The sequence below is a fragment of the Coregonus clupeaformis genome, unplaced genomic scaffold (assembly GCF_020615455.1).
Source record: "Coregonus clupeaformis isolate EN_2021a unplaced genomic scaffold, ASM2061545v1 scaf0097, whole genome shotgun sequence".
Classification (NCBI taxonomy): Eukaryota; Metazoa; Chordata; class Actinopteri; order Salmoniformes; family Salmonidae; genus Coregonus; species Coregonus clupeaformis.
The window spans coordinates 266,172-279,103 of record NW_025533552.1 but is presented as its reverse complement, the minus strand read 5'-3'; the positions used below and the strand labels follow the sequence as shown (position 1 = coordinate 279,103).

General features: G+C 50.2%; 1 protein-coding gene across 2 annotated transcripts in view; it reads right to left on the bottom strand.

The window, feature by feature from the left end:
- LOC121549722 (voltage-dependent calcium channel subunit alpha-2/delta-1) overlaps window positions 1-12,932 on the bottom strand; it is a 208,016-nt gene that overhangs the window by 52,022 nt on the left and 143,062 nt on the right. The window lies entirely within an intron of this gene.

The following is a 12,932-nucleotide window of genomic DNA, read 5'->3' as shown; positions in this document are numbered from 1 at the left end:
AAAGTGTACCTCAGGCTACACTCTCTCACACTTCAAAACCCATCATACATAGTCACACTGTCACTACTGCCTACACCTTAGCTAGCTAGCTAGCTTAGCTTTCTACTGCATCAATGGATTCCCAGGAGAGAGAAATCGCTAGATTTCTAAATAGTAATGTTTTGCTGGGAGCTGGTTCAGACGATCAGTGGCGTGAACTTATTGCCGACTACTTTTTGACCCTGAGCCGGAGAGCGTCGTCACCATCAGCGACTCTGCAGACAGCACAGACAGACGAGTTAACCGAAGTTGAGGCCGAGCCCCTTGAGGAGGCAACCGAGGAAGACCACCCGTTAATGGTGGATCCGTCAATTACGGTGCTTGTGTGTGTGTGTGTGTGTGTGTGTGTGCATGGGCACGAGGGAGAGAGAAGTGGGGAATGTGTAGCCCATAAAGCATTTGCAGTAACTGTGTGTGTGTGTGTGTGTGTGTGTGTGTATGTGTGAGTTTTTATGTGTCCTATTTGTCCTAAAGACAGGATACATAAATGCATTAAATGGCCATCTATAAAAGTGATCACATATCTTTATAGCAAACATGACCCATTTTCAATATTATTAAAAGTGTGTGTGTGTGTGTGTGTGTGTAAGGGGTGTCACACCCTGGCTCTGGGGACTCTATATGTTGAGCCAGGGTGTGTAGATTCTATGTATTCTAGTTCTGTGTGGTAGGTCTATGTGTTCTATTTCTATGTTGGCCAGTGTGGTTCTCAATCAGAGGCAACGAGTGTCAGCTGTGGCTGGTTGTCTCTGATTGGGAACCATATTTAAACAGTCTGTTTTCCATTCGTGTTTGTGGGATCTTGTTCCGTTTGGGTTGTGTTTACCGTAGGACGTCACGTTTTCGTTTTGTTCGTGCATTCATTATTTAAATAAATATGTTCGTTCATCACGCTGCGCCTTGGTCTACTCTCTATAACGATCGTGACAGAAGATCCCACCATACCAGGACCAAGCAGCGTGTCCAGGAGCAGGCAGCCTGGACGTGGGAGCAGATCTTGGACGGGCAGGGGTCCTGGACCTGGGAGGAAATCCAGGCCGGGATGGATCGCCGTCCATGGAGGGAGACGGTAGAGGCGCGACGTAGAGAGAGCAACGGGCGTAAACAGTGTCGTCGTCGGTCGGACGAGAGGCAACCCCAAAAATTTTTTAGGGGGGGGCACACGGCATGTGCGACTGGGCAGCAGGAGGCTGCCACAGGGCGATTTGGGAGATTTGGAGAGGAGGCCACCGGGTTTGGGGGGCCAGAAGGCAGGTTGGCGGAGCCTGGATGGAGAGCAGAGCCAACTCCCCGTACTCAGGCATGGCAGCATGGGACTGGGCAGGTTCCGTGGTATGCGGAGCTGCGTACTGTGCCACGAGTGGTCCGGCATAGTCCGGTACGTCCTGTGCGAGCACCCCGCACGTGTCGTGCGAAGGTGGGCATGCAGCCAGGACGGAGTGTGCCGGCTCAGCGCTCGTGGTCTCCAGTGCCTCTCCTCAGTCCCGGATATCCTGCGCCAGTGTCACGTGCTGTTATGCCAGTACGGGTACACAGCCCTGTACGTCCTGTGCGGATGCCTCACACAGAGTGTGTGAAGGTAGGCATTCAGCCTGGACGGGTTGTGGCCGCTCTTCACTCCAGGCCTCCTATCCGTCTCCACAGCCCGGCCCGGCCTGTTCCTGCCCCTCGCACCAAGCCTACGGTGCGTGTCACCAGCCCGGCCCGGCCTGTTCCTGCTCCCCGCACCAAGCCTACGGTGCGTGTCGCCAGCCCGGCCCGGCCTGTTCCTGCCACTCGCACCAAGCCTACGGTGCGCGTCGCCAGCCCGGCCCGGCCTGTTCCTGCTACTCGCACCAAGCCTACGGTGCGCGTCGCCAGCCCGGCCCGGCCTGTTCCTGCTCCCCGCACCAAGCCTACGGTGCGCGTCGCCAGCCCGGCCCGGCCTGTTCCTGCCACTCGCACCAAGCCTACGGTGCGCGTCGCCAGCCCGGCCCGGCCTGTTCCTGCCACTCGCACCAAGCCTACGGTGCGCGTCGCCAGCCCGGCCCGGCCTGTTCCTGCCACTCGCACCAAGCCTACGGTGCGCGTCGCCAGCCCGGCCCGGCCTGTTCCTGCCACTCGCACCAAGCCTACGGTGCGCGTCGCCAGCCCGGCCCGGCCTGTTCCTGCCACTCGCACCAAGCCAGGGGTGCGAGTCGTCAGCCCGGCCCGGCCTGTTCCTGCCACTCGCACCAAGCCAGGGGTGCGAGTCGTCAGCCCGGTAAGGCCCGTTGCTGCTCCACGCACCAAACCAGGGGTGCGCATCGTCAGCCCGGTCCGGCCCGTTCCTGCTCCACGCACCAAGCCAAGGGTGCGCATCGTCAGTCCGGTCCGGTCCGTTCCTGCTCCACGCACCAAGCCAGGGGTGTGTGTCGTCAGTCCGGTCCGGCCCGTTCCTGCTCCACGCACCAAGCCAGGGGTGTGCGTCGTCAGTCCGGCACAACCCGTGCCTGGGTCACCGGTGCCTGGTCAGGTACCGGTCAGCTGCTCCACACCGGAGCTGAAGCAATCCGCTCCTACGATGTCCAGTCCAGCTCCAGCCAGCGGGGCCAGACCGGACCAGGGGCCACTACGGGGGAGTATTGAAGGGTGGTGGTCAAGCCCGGAGCCGGAACCGCCTCCGAGGAGGAATGCCCACCCAGCCCTCCCCTGGTTTGTCTATGTTGAGGCGCGGTCGCAGTCCGCGCCTTTGGGGGGTACTGTCACACCCTGGCTCTGGGGACTCTATATGTTGAGCCAGGGTGTGTAGATTCTATGTATTCTAGTTCTGTGTGGTAGGTCTATGTGTTCTATTTCTATGTTGTCCAGTGTGGTTCTCAATCAGAGGCAACGAGTGTCAGCTGTGGCTGGTTGTCTCTGATTGGGAACCATATTTAAACAGTCTGTTTTCCATTCGTGTTTGTGGGATCTTGTTCCGTTTGGGTTGTGTTTACCGTAGGACGTCACGTTTTCGTTTTGTTCGTGCATTCATTATTTAAATAAATATGTTCGTTCATCACGCTGCGCCTTGGTCTACTCTCTATAACGATCGTGACAAGGGGGGGGATTCACGCATGCATTTCAATGAGTGTATGTGTAGTTTGTGTGTGTTATTGAAAGTCTGTTGATATTACTTGAAAATGTATTGGCTAGAGTAGATTATGACCATGACTGAATGTTAAATAATTACAGTGAGGGAAAAAAGTATTTGATCCCCTGCTGATTTTGTACGTTTGCCCACTGACAAAGACATGATCAGTCTATAATTTTAATGGTAGGTTTATTTGAACAGTGAGAGACAGAATAACAACAAAAAAATCCAGAAAAACGCATGTCAAAAATGCTATAAATTGACTTGCATTTTAATGAGGGAAATAAGTATTTGACCCCTCAGCAAAACATGACCCAGTACTTGGTGGCAAAACCCTTGTTGGCAATCACAGAGGTCAGACGTTTCTTGTAGTTGGCCACCAGGTTTGCACACATCTCAGGAGGGATTTTGTCCCACTCCATTTTGCAGATCTTCTCCAAGTCATTAAGGTTTCGAGCCTGATGTTTGGCAACTCAAACCTTCAGCTCCCTCCACATATTTTCTATGGGATTAAGGTCTGGAGACTGGCTAGGCCACTCCAGGACCTTAATGTGCTTCTTCTTGAGCCACTCCTTTGTTGCCTTGGCCGTGGGTTTTGGGTCATTGTCATGCTGGAATACCCATCCACGACCCATTTTCAATGCCCTGGCTGAGGGAAGGAGGTTCTCACCCAAGATTTGACGGTACATGGCCCCGTCCATCGTCCCTTTGATGCGGTGAAGTTGTCCTGTCCCTTTAGCAGAAAAACACCCCCAAAGCATAATGTTTCCACCTCCATGTTTGACGGTGGGGATGGTGTTCTTGGGTTCATAGGCAGCATTCCTCCTCCTCCAAACATGGCGAGTTGAGTTGATGCCAAAGAGCTCGATTTTGGTCTCATCTGTCCACAACACTTTCACTCAGTTCTCCTCTGAATCATTCAGATGTTCATTGGCAAACTTCAGACGGGCCTGTATATGTGCTACCTTGAGCAGGGGGACCTTGCGGGCGCTGCAGGATTTAAGTCCTTCACGGCGTAGTGTGTTACCAATTATTTTCTTGGTGACTATGGTCCCAGCTGCCTTGAGATCATTGACAAGATCCTCCCGTGTAGTTCTGGGCTGATTACTCACCGTTCTCATGATCATTGCAACTCCACGAGGTGAGATCTTGCATGGAGCCCCAGGCCGAGGGAGATTGACAGTTCTTTTGTGTTTCTTCCATTTGCGAATAATCGCACCAACTGTTGTCACCTTCTCACCAAGCTGCTTGGCGATGGTCTCGTAGCCCATTCCAGCCTTGTGTAGGTCTACAATCTTGTCCCTGACATCCTTGGAGAGCTCTTTGGTCTTGGCCATGGTGGAGAGTTTGGAATCTGATTGATTGATTGCTTCTGTGGACAGGTGTCTTTTATACAGGTAACAAGCTGAGATTAGGAGTGTGCTCCTAATCTCAGCTCGTTACCTGTATAAAAGACACCTGGGAGCCAGAAATCTTTCTGATTGAGAGGGGGTCAAATACTTATTTCCCTCATTAAAATGCAAATCAATTTATAACATTTTTGACGTGTTTTTCTGGATTTTTGTTGTTGTTATTCTGTCTCTCACTGTTCAAATAAACCTACCATTAAAATTATAGACTGATTATTTCTTTGTCAGTGGGCAAACGTACAAAATCAGCAGGGGATCAAATACTTTTTTCCCTCACTGTACGTGCACGTGTGTGTGGGACAACGATGCAGACAGACACTATGTCTGTATAGTTAGAGCAAGATGTAATTTATATGTAACCTGTGTGTGTGCTTGAAGAGACACTTATGAGTGAGATGAAGAGGTTGTGTGATGCTGAGCTGAAGAGGATTCAGCAGTATGCAGTGGATGTTACCTTGGACCCTGATACAGCAAGCCCCTGGCTCAAACTGTCTAAGAATGGGAAAGAAGTGAGAACTGGAGACAAAAAACAGGATCTCCCTGATAACCCAAAGAGGTTTGATTCTGCCGTTAATGTCTTGGGAAAGGAGAGCTACTCCTCAGGGAGATTCTACTATGAGGTAAGTGTTACAGGGAAGACTGGATGGAGTTTAGGTGTCTCTACAGAGTCCATCAACAGAAAGGGGACTATCACACTGAGCCCTGATAATGGACGCTGGGCAGTGATCCTGAGGGATGGGAGTACGTACACAGCTTGTGCCCCCAGCTGTGTCCGCCTCTCTCTGAGAGAAAAGCCCCAGAAGGTGGGGTTGTTTGTGGATTATGAGGAGGGTCAGGTCTCCTTTTATGATATGGAGGCCAGGTCTCATATCTACTCTTTCACTGGTTACACCTTCACTGAGAAACTCTATCCGTACTTCAGCCCATATCATAATGATGGTGGTAAAAAGTCAGCCCCTCTGATCATCTCTCATGTCAATCACACAGACTGAGTACCGTGAAAGTAAGTGATCTGTAAAATAAGCACCTAATTTAATTTAGAGTGGTTATCAAACACCAGGGAGAATAATTCACTCTAGTTTATTTTCTGTTAGACATGATGAGTGCAGAATGCAGCAGCAATGTAACATGGGCTACCTGTATTACCAAATCTCTCAGGCTCACAACAAGGTATGACTTCAGAGGATGATCTGATCATTTTTAATCAGATAATATCAGCAATACATGTTTGTTTTTACCTAGTTATTGTTTGCACTGTATATCTCTGTTGATCGTCACTAGCTGTAATGGACACAGAGTAATATTCAGGATTTCTAGAAAATAAAATTCTGTTGAATAGTGATAAAATTGGCATTCAGTCTAGAACAGTACCAGAGATTTAGAATAGTGATGGATATTTTATTTATGACATCAGTTTGGAATAGTGTAGTTTTGCTGGCTCTGGGGTGCCTTTTTGACACAAGATGGCACTGACAGACATGGTCGCCCTGTTTCTAGCTTTTTTTTATTTTTATGTTTTGCTCAGAATGTTTCTTCTATTATTACCTACAGCCAGAAATAACTACGGAATATTAGATTGCCAGTAATTTACCAGATATTCAAGCAGAAATTCAACTTCCCTGACCTGGATCCTATGTTTGAACTTCCTGAGGCAGCTCTATTAATCCCGGGGGCTGCACTAAAACACTGACGGCGGAGAAGAGATGGAAGAAGCGAGCCCTAGTCAGACTCAGGTGGCGTGCGTACCATCCACCGCTTCAGGGTATATTACTCGCTAACATTCAGTCCCTGGACAATAAAGTAGATGAGCTCAGGGGGGATCTCCTTCCAAAAAGACATACAGACTGTATATATATTGTCTCCATCCATTCAGCCAGCAGGGTTCTCCATCCATCGCGCGGACAGGAAGAAAGAACTCTCCAAAGAAAAAAACACGGATTGATGGCAGCATTTGTGTAAAACCAAAAGCGCGAACCGCCGCATTTAACCATGGCAAGGTGACAGGGAACTTAATTGTGTACAAACGGACCAGCTACGACCTCCATAAGGCAATCAAAGAAGCAAAATGACAGTAGAGGGACAAAATGGAGTCGCAATTCAACGGCTCAGACATGAGACGTATGTGGCAGGGACTCCAGACAATCACAGATTATAACGGGAGAGCAAGCCACGTCTCGGACACCGACGTCTCGCTCCCGGACGAGCTTAAAACTTTATTTGCCCGCTTCGAGTTAAACAACGAAGCGGTCCCCTGACGAGGACTGTGAGCTCTCGTTCTCCGTGGTCGACATGAGTAAGTCATTGAAGCGTGTTAATACTCGAAAGTCTGCAGGCCCAGACGGCAGCCCAAGCCGTGTCCTCAGAGTATGTGCAGACCAGCTGGCAGGAGTGATTATGGACATACAGTTGAAGTCGGAAGTTTACATACACTTAGGTTGGAGTCATTAAAACTCGTTTTTCAACCACTCCACACATTTCTTGTTAACAAACTATAGTTTTGGCAAGTCGGTTAGGACATCTACTTTGTGCATGACACAATAAATATTTCCAACAATTGTTTACAGACAGATTATTTCACTTATAATTCAATGTATCACAATTCAAGTGGGTCAGAAGTTTACATACACTAAGTTGACTGTGCCTTTAAACAGCTTGGAAAATTCCAGAAAATGATGTCATGGCTTTAGAAGCTTCTGATAGGCTAATTGACATATTTTGAGTCAATTGGAGGTGTACGAGTGGATGTATTTCAAGGCCTACCTTCAAACTCAGTGCCTCTTTGCTTGACATCATGGGAAAATCAAAAGAAATCAGCTAAGACCTCAGAAAAACAATTGTAGACCTCCACAAGTCTGGTTCATCCTTGGGAGCAATTTCCAAACGCCTGAAGGTACCACGTTTATCTGTACAAACAATAGTATGCAAGTATAAACACAATGGGACCACGCAGCTGTCATACCGCTCAGGAAGGAGACGCGTTCTGTCTCCTAGAGATGAACGTACTTTGGTGCGAAAAGTGCAAATCAATCCCAGAACAACAGCAAAGGACCTTGTGAAGATGCTGGAGGAAACAGGTACAAAGTATCTATATCTGTGACGAAGTGTGAATGAAGGAGTCAGGCGCAGGAGGTAAAATACCGAAGTCCAGAGTTTATTCCGTTTACATAAATCAAATGCCCCAAGCGTTAAACGAAACTATTACAAGAGAAAATATCCACCTTGGCATAAATACAGTGAATAGTAGCTCAACCGAGCTACACACTCTCACAACAAACAATCACTCACAAAGACAAGAGGGAACACTTATACACATACTAATTAGGGGAATGAGCACCAGGTGTGTGTGATTGACAAGACATGACAAGTGGAGTGATGAGAATGGGATCGGCAGTAGCTAGTACTCCGGTGACGACGAACGCCGAAGCCTGCCCGAACCAGGAGGGGGGGCAGCCTCGGCGGAAGTCGTGACAGTACCCCCCATCCCTCCCACGCGCGGCTCCAGCAGTGCGCCGACCCGGCCTTGAGGACGGCAAGGAGGACGCGGAGAAGGGCGAGTAGGATGGCGACGTTGGAAATCCCTCAACAGGGAGGGATCGAGGATGTCCCGCCTTGGGACCCAGCACCGTTCCTCCGGACAGTACCCCTCCCACTCCACGAGGTACTGAAGGTCCCCCACCCGACGCCTCGAATCCAGGATGGAACGGACCGAGTACGCCGGGGCCCCCTCAATATCCAGAGGAGGTGGAGGAACCTCCCGCACCTCAGACTCCTGGAGCGGACCAGCTACCACCGGCCTGAGGAGAGACACATGAAACGAGGGGTTAATATGGTAATCAGGGGGGAGTAACAACCTGTATGTCACCTCGTTTATTCTCCTCAGGACTTTAAACGGCCCCACAAACCGCAGGCTCAGCTTCCGGCAGGGCAGGCGGAGGGGCAGATTCCGGGTCGAGAGCCAGACCCGATCCCCCGGTACGAACACCGGGGCCTCCCTGCGGTGGCGGTCAGCGTTGGCCTTCTGACGATGCACGGCGCGCTGGAGGCAAACGTGGGCAGCGTCCCAAGTCTCCTCCGCGCGCCGAAACCAGTCATCCACCGCAGGAGCCTCGGTCTGGCTCTGGTGCCACGGTTGGTAACCCAAAACACATTGGAAAGGTGTTAGGTTAGTGGAGGAGTGGCGGAGAGAGTTCTGAGCATATTCTGCCCATGGCAGGAACACCGACCACTCCCCTGGCCGTTCCTGACAGTAGGTCCGCAGGAACCTACCCACATCTTGATTCACCCTTTCCACCTGCCCATTACTCTCGGGGTGAAATCCAGAGGTCAGGCTGACCGAGACCCCCAGACGTTCCATGAACGCCTTCCAGACTCTAGATGTGAACTGGGGACCTCGGTCGGACACTATATCCTCTGGCACCCCGTTAGTAAACAGAGCCTCCGCAGTTTGTAGGGCCGTGGGGGAGACTGGGCAGAGGAAGGAGGCGGCAGGACTTTGAAAAGCGGTCCACAACGACCAGGATAGTGGTGTTACCTTGGGAGGGGGGAAGATCAGTGAGAAAATCAATACTCAGGTGAGACCATGGTCGTTGTGGAACTGGTAAAGGTTGTAGCTTACCCGCTGGGAGGTGCCTAGGTGCCTTACTCTGGGCGCACACTGAGCATGAGGAAACATACACCCTCACGTCCTTAGCCAAGGTAGGCCACCAGTACTTCTCGGTCAGGCAGCGCATTGTACGACCGATACCTGGATGACCAGAGGAGGGTGACGTGTGTGCCCAGTAGATCAGACGATCACGAATAAGCGCAGGCACGTACTGCTGCCCAGTAGATCAGACGATCACGAATAAGCGCAGGCACGTACTGCAGCCCAGCTGGACACTGCGGTGGAGATGGATCTGTGCGTAATGCCTGCGCTATATCTGCGTCCATCGCCCATACTACCGGCACCACAATGCATGAGGGTGTTGTCACAATGCATGAGGGTGTTAGTTCCTATGTTTAGTTATTTTCTATGTTGTGTTCTAGTTCGTGTTTTCTATGTTGGCCAGGGTGGTTCCCAATCAGAGGCAGCTGATTCTCGTTGTCTCTGATTGGGAACCATACTTAGGCAGCCTGTTGGCACTTTTGTTTTGTGGGATCTTGTTCCAGAAGGTTTGTGTATTTAACCTAGGACTTCACGTATCGTTTTGTCGTTTTGTTATTTTGTAAAGTACTCATTAAAAGATGTACGCTTCTCACGCTGCGCCTTGGTCCGCTTCTTCCCATAACGATCGTGACAGAAGATCCCACCAAAGAAGGACCAAGCAGCGTGTGCAGGAGCAAACGCCGGGTATGGAACAGGAGGTTACTCTGGTAGATGTCCTCCTCGGTTGGGGGAGAATCACTGAGGAGGAGGCCGTCCGCTACCGGAGGGCGATGAGGGAGGATGCCCAGGCAGGAGAGCCGAAGCGGCGCCAACCGGGTCGTCGTCGGTCAGGCGAGAGGCAACCCCAATAAAAAATGTTGTGGGGGCACACGGCATGGACGACGGGGATGCTGGAGGCAGCTACAGGACGTATCGGCGGATTAGGAGAGGAGGCCACCAGGTTTGGGGGGCTGGAAGGGAGGTTGGCGGAGCCTAGAGGTAGAGCAGAGCCAACTCCCCGTACTCAGGCTAGGCAGCGTGAGACTGGGCAGGTTCTGAGGTATGCGGAGCTGCTTACTGTGCCGCGAGTGGTCCGGCACAGTCCTGTACGTCCTGTGCTAGCACCACGCACGTATCGTGCTAAGGTGGGCATGCAGCCAGGAGTGTGCCGGCTCAACGCTCATGGCCTCCAGTACCCCTCCTCGGTCATTGATATCCTGCGCCAGTGCCACGTGCTGTAGTGCCAGTACGAGTGCACAGCCCTGTACGTCCTGTGCTGATGCCTCACACAGAGTGTGTAGTAATAGGCATTCAGCCAGGACGGGTTGTGTCAGCTCTTCGCTCCAGACCTCCAGTCCATCTCCACAGCCCGGTCCGGCCTGTTCCTGCTCCCCGCATCAAGCCAGTGGTGCGCTTCGCCAGCCCGGTCCGGCCTGTTCCTGCTCCCCGCACCAAGCCAGTGGTGTCGTCGTCAGTCCGGCACAGCCCGTGCCTGTTCCACCGGTGCATTCCCTGTGGTGTTTGGTTGGCGCGGTCGCAGTCCGCACCTTTGGGGGGGGGGGGGTACTATCACGCCCTGGCTCTGGGGACTCTTTAATGTTGAGCCAGGTTGTTAGTTCCTATGTTTAGTTATTTTCTATGTTGTGTTCTAGTTCGTGTTTTCTATGTTGGCCAGGGTGGTTCCCAATCAGAGGAAGCTGATTCTCGTTGTCTCTGATTGGGAACCATACTTAGGCAGCCTGTTGCCACTTTTGTTTTGTGGGATCTTGTTCCGGAAGGTTTGTGTATTTAACCTAGGACTTCATGTATTGTTTTGTTATTTTGTAAAGTACTCATTAAAAGATGTACGCTTCTCACGCTGCGCCTTGGTCCGCTTCTTCCCATAACGATCGTGACAGTATTTGGCTAAGGTGTATGTAAACTTCCGACTTCTGTATTCAATCTCTAAATATCCCAGTCTGTTGTCGCCACTTGCTTCAAGTGTACCTAAGAAAGCGAAGGTAACTCAACTAAATGACTATCACCCCGTAGCACTCACTACTGTCATCCTGAAGTCCTTTGAGAGATTAGTTAAGGACCATATCACCTCCACCTTACCGACACCCTAGACCCACTATAATTTGCATATCGCCGCCAACAGATCCACGGACGATGCAATCACCATTGCGCTGTACACTGCCCTATACCACCTGGACAAGAGAAATACCCACAGTGCATTCGGAAAGTATTCAGACCCCTTGACTTTTTCCACATTTTGTTATGTTACAGCCTTATTCTAAAATGGATTAAATAGTTTTTTCCCCCTCTTAAATCTACACACAATACCCAATAATGACAAAGCAAAAACTGCTTTGTATAATTTTTTTCTAATTGATACAAAATAATAATAACTGAAATATCACATTTACATAAGTATTCAGACCCTTTACATCCCCACAGCATGATGCTGCCACCACCATGCTACACCGCAGGGATGGTGCCAGATTTCCACCAGACATGACGCTTGGCATTCAATCTTCAGACCTCTTGACTGTTTCCACATTTTTGTAACATTACAGCCTTATTCCTTATTATATATATATATATATATATATATATATATATATATACAGTGGGGAGAACAAGTATTTGATACACTGCCGATTTTGCAGGTTTTCCTACTTACAAAGCATGTAGAGGTCTGCAATTTATATTATAGGTACACTTCAACTGTGAGAGACGGAATCTAAAACAAAAATCCAGAAAATCACATTGTATGATTTTTAAGTAATTAATTTGCATTTTATTGCATGACATAAGTATTTGATACATCAGAAAAGCAGAACTTAATATTTGGTACAGAAACCGTTGTTTGCAATTACAGAGATCATACGTTTCCTGTAGATCTTGACCAGGTTTGCACACACTGCAGCAGGGATTTTGGCCCACTCCTCCATACAGACCTTCTCCAGATCCTTCAGGTTTCGGGGCTGTCGCTGGGCAAAACGGACTTTCAGCTCCCTCCAAAGATTTTCTATTGGGTTCAGGTCTGGAGACTGGCTAGGCCACTCCAGGACCTTGAGATGCTTCTTACGGAGCCACTCCTTAGTTGCCCTGGCTGTGTGTTCCGGGTCGTTGTCATGCTGGAAGACCCAGCCACGAACCATCTTCAATGCTCTTACTGAGGGAAGGAGGTTGTTGGCCAAGATCTCGCAATGCATGGCCCCATCCATCCTCCCCTCAATAGAGTGCAGTCGTCCTGTCCCCTTTGCAGAAAAGCATCCCCAAAGAATGATGTTTCCACCTCCATGCTTCACGGTTGGGATGGTGTTCTTGGGGTTGTACTCATCCTTCTTCTTCCTCCAAACATGGCGAGTGGAGTTTAGACCAAAAGCTATATTTTTGTCTCATCAGACCACATGACCTTCTCCCATTCCTCCTCTGGATCATCCAGATGGTCATTGGCAAATTTCAGACGGGCCTGGACATGTGCTGGCTTGAGCAGGGGGACGTTGCGTGTGCTGCAGGATTTTAATCCATGACGGCGTAGTGTGTTACTAATGGTTTTCTTTGAGACTGTGGTCCCAGCTCTCTTTAGGTCATTGACCAGGTCCTGCCGTGTAGTTCTGGGCTGATCCCTCACCTTCCTCAGGATCATTGATGCCCCACGAGGTGAGATCTTGCATGGAGCCCCAGACCGAGGGTGATTGACCGTCATCTTGAACTTCTTCAATTTTCTAATAATTGCGCCAACAGTTGTTGCCTTCTCACCAAGCTGCTTGCCTATTGT